We start from the raw sequence: 7621 nt of genomic DNA on the forward strand, positions 1-7621 counted from the left end.
TTTTTTTTTTTTATGGCTGTTCTCAGTCTTGGCAGAAACCAGAACTGAGAAGGGGAAGGAGAAAAGAACGAAGGAGATGGATCATTTGGCTCTGATACCACTTGATGGAGGGTTGGTAGGGGTAGGGAAGAAATCTCTGAGAGGAATCTCAGAGTTGCAGGAGAGTGGGAGAAATCGCACTAAGAAAGGGGAGAAAGAAGAATTACGCACACATGCCCGCAGGCTTCACAAATAATCAAACTCAATTCGTCTTTTCAATCTGTCTAATAAGTTGGATTACGTGCCCTTATACAATAATTGAAAATTAAAACTTGCCTAATAAAATCTAAAACTGAAATTAGAAACTTCAAACTACTTCCTAAAATCTAACTAAGGAAATTAGAAACAAAATAAACTCAAACTAGTAACTCCCTAATTGACTATTAACTCCCAAATTAAAAGGTTTCAAATAATCCTCAACTAAAATAAAATCCTAAAGATTCTAATGAATGCAAAAATCCAATCGGACCCAGTTCATCTCGATTGAGATTTCCTAAAGGGTCAGCTCGGTTCAACAGCATCGATTCTGCATCAAAAAGAGACCATTGCAGCCCAATCCAATGCTCAACCCACGGTGAATGAGAACAATAATGCACCAAGAAGGTTTACAGTCCCTGTTCGAAGGAATGTACTAGCCCGTACGTATGGTGGAGGTGAAGGGTTTGATGAGCATGATAGACCCCAATTTCCCCATGATGACACTCATAAGGTGAAGTTAGACTTGAAAGAATATAATGGAAAACATGACCCTCTCTATTTCCATGACTGGTTGAATGCATTAGATGACTATTTTGGGTGGTTCCGTATGTCTGAGGAAAGGAAGGTCCAACTGGCTATCACCAAGCTTACTGGTGGTGCTAAGGATTGGTGGAAAGCTAAAGAGGATAGACTTATCCGGAGACGGAGAGAGTCTCGCAATTGGGAGGAACTTAAACTAATACTCACTGATAAATATCTTCCCCCAACATACTGACGCCGTCTTTATGACATGCTCAACACTCTTCGACAAGGTACCATGACTTTCGAGGAATATATTGGTAAGTTTAATGATATAATCTCACGTACAGGTGCTTATCACGAGGAAGAGGAGTTGCTTATGTCTCGGTTTAAATTGGGAGTAAGACATGACATTTGTGACAAAATCAGTGTAGTCGACTTACATCCTTGAATGCATGTATTGTAAAGGCATTAGAGGCGGAGGACTTGCTCAAATCAATTCCTCAACGTCCCTACCCATCATTTCATGATTCTAAGGTCAACATGGCTAATGGAAAGGCAACCACTATTCCAAACAAAGTTTCACCAGCCACGGTGGACAAGGGAAAAATACCTATGACTAATGAAGGAGAAATCAAGTGTTTCCATTGTAGAGGCTTTGGACACTGCCAAATTTTGCCCCTACCGACAGAAGACCAACTCCTCATTACTGCGCTTGAAGCCAACCCAAAGATGCTAGTGTGTGAACCACAACTTGATGATGATTGGATAGCCAATACCACCACTGAAGACAATAAGGAAGGTGTTGAAATTGAAGGTGAGACGGTTGATCGTGGTATCTATATTGTAGGCCTTAATGTCAACACCAATGATGATACAAACACTGGTGAGGAACTTAAAGAGCCTAAGATGGAGCAAAAGCAAGTGCAAGATGAGCTAGAAGACGATCCCATGGATGCCACTGAAGATGTTGAAGTTGAGCACGTGGATTACATCATTTCCTCGAAGTATCTTGAAGACCATCAACCATGCCTCTACGATTACATCCATGTGATTAAGGAGTTGCTTGAATCTGTTTATGGATTGTTGATGGACATACACCATGTGGATTTTCCCCTCACACCCGACAAAATTCGAGGAGGAATTTTTTTTAAGAGGGGGCGAGTTGATGTAGACCAGACTTGCACAAGGTAGGGGCTGTTAGCCCCATCAAACCAAGCCCAGACTTGGTTCAGCCAGGCCTTTTCAGCCCCCATCGAGCAGTAGATTTCAGCCCAGATTTGGTTTCCTTTTTGGGTCCTTCTCGGCAGCAACAACTGTTAGAATCTTCAAGAAAATATCTACTAATTTCAGTCTGGTGCTATATTGCCTTAATATAAAGATACAGCTGGAGGAAATAAGGAAGTTACTGTTCACATTACCATTCACATGAACAGTAACCAGCCCATTATTTCTTCGAGAATTTGTTGCCTTTTTGGTGTTTAGAATCTTTTGTTAGACAAGGAATTAGTTAAGGAATATTTTAGTGGTTACTTTCCTTTCTTGTTAGTTTCCTATTGTTGTAACCTTCTATTATGAAGGAGCTGTTGTGCCTATGTAAGAGGATAACTGATTGTAATCAAAAGGGAATGAATTTATTGAATGAATACTCTTAGGCTGAAAGGTTGTTATTGAGAGGTGAGATGCCTAAATCCTTGAGGAGTGTGATACCCAAAACCTAACGGGTGAGATACCCATTCCATTATTCTCTTTCACCCTTCTCACCCTCCATCTGTTCTATTTTCTTTTCTTAGCTTCTTCTTTATTTATGCTTGTGAGAGAGAGATCTGAGAGTATTTTTGAAGCATCGGCTGAAGGTACAGCAGCATTCCTGAGTTGCAGAACAAGAACAGCTCAGTTCAGCCATCGGTTTTCCCAGAATTGAAGGATTCAAGGAGTATCGATAGGGTCTGCTTCTAAACCTCTGTTCTGTAATTCTGGAAACCATCTGCAGGAATTAATGACTGTTGAATGGTACAATCGATCAAGGAATCAAGCCCTGCTGCCCAGTCAAATCCCTGTTACAGATTTCCCCTGTTTTGGCTGAGACCCAGTTCTGCCTGGGATTGATTTCTGCTGTTGATTCTGTTTCTGGTTTATTTTCCTGCTACTGCAAGTGTTTGTCTAGGATTAAATCTGGTTCTGGTGGGACAAATTTGATTTTCTAATTTTGGGTTTTATTTCCCTTCGTTCTACTACTATTTCTGGTTTCTGTTAAGGCTAATTATAGAGGTCAGATTTGAATTGGTTTGAGCTTACATATTGGAAGTTGTTACCTAGCGTAACCTACTTCTACATTAGCAGGCCTAAAATGACTATAGGAAAAGTAATGAGGAAAGACATGCATAATCTACGTCTAGTCCCAAGTATAACCTCGCATAGACCTTTTGGAGTGCAAGAATCCACGTATCCAAACCCCATCTAGGTGAGATTTTTTTGTTTTGTTGTGGTGTGTTCCTTTCCTAACTTTTCTTTTTCTTTTGTCGTCTTTAATCGGATCCATGTAGCTGACCCCATTTGGTTGGGATAAGGCTGAATTGTTGCTGCTGTTGTATAGTTGTTAAATAGGTTTCTCTTGTTAATAAATAAGTTGATTTTGGAGATAATGCTCTAATGAAACTATAGTCCTTTTCCTTTACTCTTCAAACTTTTAATAACTGGTGGCTCCATTTTTAAGAAACAGAACTCTACTTTTAAACATAATACTAGAATAGATTCTCATCTAGAAGTCTGAACTAGCAGAAGGTAAGTAATCCTAATGCAAAGTGGTCCAATGGACTCCCCCCCCCCCACCCCCACATAGGGAGAAGGTGACAAAACAATTTACTGGGAAACGAGACGACACTTCCCTGTATTCAGCGGCAAGCGCTGGAAGCCTACCCGTGATCATGGAAATCCTCAAGTGGACCACAAAGGAAGAGCTGAAAGAACTGTTGTTGAAACAGAATCAATTGGGAGAAACATCCATTTACATGGCTGCTGAATATGGTTATGCTGATGTATGTTGGTGTGGTCGAATTATGATGCCTTTCATATCTCAGCAAAGCAAGGGGACCAGTTCCATCCAATTTTCTCTGGTTTTTCTTTCTTTCTACTTATCAGGATCAATTACCTCCTGTTTGGACACATAGCAGAGGTGATTAAGGCACTGCTGAAGGCCCTACCAGAGCTATTCATGACAGTAGATCTCTTGACTACCACAGCTTCGCATACAGCTGCGACACAGTTCCACGTTTATTTTGTAAATTTCCTCTAGGAGTAAGGTAGCAGTCTGGCTGTCATACCAAGAAGCAACAGGGAAACCACCCTGCAGTCTGCAGCGAGGAATAGGCATCTGAATGTCATCAAGGACCTTCTAAGTAAGGAACCTGGTATGGCTGCACAGGATGATAAGAAGGGGCAGACAGCTCCACATTGCAGTGGAAGACAGAAAATTGAGTTGGTAGAGGAGCTTATCAACTCAGACCCTTCTCTAAATGGTTGATACCAAGGGTAACACAGCATTACATATAGCATGCAGGAAGGGTCGGACTCAGGTGAATTGCTTCTCTACCTTGGCTTACTTTTCTTTCTACATAAGAGGGGAGATTGGCTAATAGCAGAGACTCAGAGAAGCAATAAAAAAAATTAAGTTTAGGAAAAGATGGTGATTATGACAGCGATGATGAACCCTAGGAGGAACAAGGAAATAGGCCTAGTTTGCCTCCCATTGCTTGAGGCATTACATTAGGTTAAAGTTGCTCTACCTGTAAAACACACTCTGTCACTTCCATATAAATCTACTGTTGGCTTTTCTTTAATGATTACGGTTTTCTGTTTTAGTTTTCCTTATCACCCATTAGAGTCTAATGCTTTCACTATGGGTCTTTAGTTTATTTTTGTAATACCCCACCTATGCATGTGTATGGGATTTTATGGGACGTAATAACATAAATTGAAATTGAGGGAGGCAGTTAGAAGAGATGAGAGAAAGAAGAGATAGAAAGCCACGTAAGGAGGTGGTGGCTAGGTTTGTAAAAAAATAATAATAATAAAAAAGAAGGGGCGGTTACAACTCTATAGTATAGGAAAAGAAGACAGAAAGAGGAGCAAAGAGTGAGCCGAGGAAAAAAAAAAAAAAAGAGAGAGAAGAAGAAGAGAAATTTAAGGAGACAGAGGAGGACAGTTTAGGTAAATTGTTTATATTGTCTTGATTTAGTTTTAATCTATTAAGAAACAATTGAGAAAATAGGAAAGAGAGGGAAGAGAGAAAATAAAGAATGAGAGAGCATTCGGTTAGTTTAAAGAAAAAAAAAAAGAAAGAAAGATTTTGAAACGTTGTGTTTTGGGTACTGAATATCCTTGAATGGATCATGATGTTAAGGAGAGTAGTTTCTGTTAATTTAAAAAAAAAAAAGGGGTGAAAGAAGGAGATATATGGAGAGAAAATAGGAAGGAGTGTGAGAGAAGGGAGGTGCAATTGTATGAGAGAGAGAGAGAGAGAGAGAGAGAAGTTGTTCTTTTGTCTTGATTGAAGAAGTTGACAGAAAATAGGAATGAAGATAAGAAAGGGTATTAAAATAAAATAAAAGTTAGAGAATGAAACCGATTGGGTTTCTTATAGTGGGAAGCTCCTAGAAAGTAGGGAACAACCCTATACACGTGTGGAGACTTGGAGAATGAGTTAATTAAACAAATCATTAATTAGTATTTAAGGGAAATATAAAAGGGTTAGATTTTATGTCAATTTACTAAATAAAATGGAATGCTAAAAGAATTGTTGCTTGTGTGTATAGGTAGTGGTACTCTTGGGTGAGTGGATTGTCTATTAAAATTTTCGAATAAGTGGATTGAAGGTAAGTGGAACTTGACAAGTTGACATAAGTCACTAATGTATTTATGCACCTATTTCCCTATGTTAATTCATCTATGGATTTATCTCAAATGAATTTGAATGGTGCTATGATAATAAGGAATGCTTCTATGGATGAGGTTTGATTTAATGAATGATTTGTATAAATGAAAAGTTCAGAAAGTGGTTATGATTGTACTTGAGAATTGTATTTGAGAATGTTGCAGGGATACGTTTAAAAAAATGGAATGAAAACAAATGAAATGATGGTTGACTGTGACAGGACTGCAACCCTTACCAATATGAGTTATGTGTTGGAAGAGGCATAGATTATGTTATGTTCCTCGCTTAGCCGCGGGATGCTCCGCCTAGCCAGCAGAATGGCCCATCTGGGATAGGATGAGATATGATGTACCACCTAGCATGTGGTTTCATCATGCATGCCACCCAGCCCGTGGTTTCGCGTATGTGTGCCACCTCACCCGTGGTTATGAGGCTGGATTACGACTCTATGATATATGAGATGCCTCTATGATTACAGTTGGTAGTATACCTCAATGACTTAAAGGAGGAATTCTTGATTTTAAAGTTAAGAAGAGCATTTCTCAAATACTCCCTAAACTGTTTCCAATAGTTCATAAATGTTTTGACTTATTATGTCTTAAGTCAAGAAAAGGTTATTTATGTATTTGAAAGATTTATGGATGCCTATATTTTTGTATTGTTTGTGATTATGCCGTGTTCTATCTTATTGGGCTATGTAGCTCACTCCATTATTTATTTCCCCACAGACCAATAGAGGTGTGGCATGGCTCAAAGGAAGAGCCGCTTGAGCAGATTGTTGTTTACTTTTTGGAACTATAATAGAAATGCATATATTTTTTTGTAATTTGTACTTGTGAGAACTTGCATGTGTAATAGTGAATTTTAAGTCGAATGTAGTAGACATAGTTAACAAATGTTCTCTTTAGTTAGTAGCCACCAGTACTGTGTTATTGGAAATGTTAATGTTACTATCCTTAATATCTGAGATGTTAGACAGATAAATGGGAAATTCTGATGTGTTTTTGGTAAGGTCCACTATAAGATTTTATTTAGAATTTGTTATTATGGATTTAATGATAGTTTTATCATTGCCCGGGAGGGAAGCACCATTCCTGTTACCCGAGGCTTGGGTCGTTACAATTTTGTCCAAATTTGATTGCTTATCCCATGCAAAAAGGGGGGGTTTATGGGGTTCATTATTCCAGGGCTTCTCTTATTTATCTACAAATAAGTATGCTGCCTTATGATGGAGTAAGTATCTGTTGTTCAAGAAATATTAGTTCCATCATTGAGATAATTTAGGGTATATTTGCAGCCTTACATGGAGGTTTATATACAACAACAATAACAACAACAAAAAACTCGGCCTTATCCCAACTTAATGGGGTCGGCTACATGGATCCAAACAAAACAAAGTAGGTAAAAACTGAGGTCTACACAGAAAATGGGGACGAAGAGATGAGATGAGAAATGAGAATGAAAAAGAAAAAGAAAGGTGAAGAATGCAAGATGAAAAATGAAAGATGAAAGCACGAGGAAAGAGGACAGCCGGCAAGCCAGGGGAATCTCACCTAAATGGGGTTGGGTACATGGATCCTTGCTCTCCAATAGGTTCTATTCGAGGTCATACTTGCGTGGAGGTTAATATGTTGAGGATTTAACAAATTTCGTGTGTCCCGGCTAGCTGTTGCCTGGAGATATTTTTTAGGGGAGTTATTTCTTTAGTTATAGTGGGCCCCATTGACAGCTTGCATGGTAGATAAGTCCAAGACAGTTTTTTCCTTATCATATGTGGAAGTCACTCACATAAGCAGTGACAATTGCCTTATGAAGAGTGAAGACTCTCTTTCACTATGGCTCTGGTGGGTTCCCATACCAAGGCATTGAGTATAAGTCCCCAGCTCATTCTTCAATAGGCACGCGGTCAAAGCCCCAGTCTCCTCCCACTGC

The 7621-nt window shown here is 39.1% G+C and overlaps 1 protein-coding gene across 1 annotated transcript in view; it reads right to left on the minus strand.

The window, feature by feature from the left end:
- Window positions 1-7621, minus strand: part of LOC122063481 (INO80 complex subunit D-like) — a 15243-nt gene that overhangs the window by 4645 nt on the left and 2977 nt on the right. The gene's annotated exons all lie outside the window — the stretch shown is intronic.

The sequence above is a fragment of the Macadamia integrifolia genome, unplaced genomic scaffold (genome assembly GCF_013358625.1).
Source record: "Macadamia integrifolia cultivar HAES 741 unplaced genomic scaffold, SCU_Mint_v3 scaffold1338, whole genome shotgun sequence".
In the NCBI taxonomy this organism is placed as follows: Eukaryota; Viridiplantae; Streptophyta; class Magnoliopsida; order Proteales; family Proteaceae; genus Macadamia; species Macadamia integrifolia.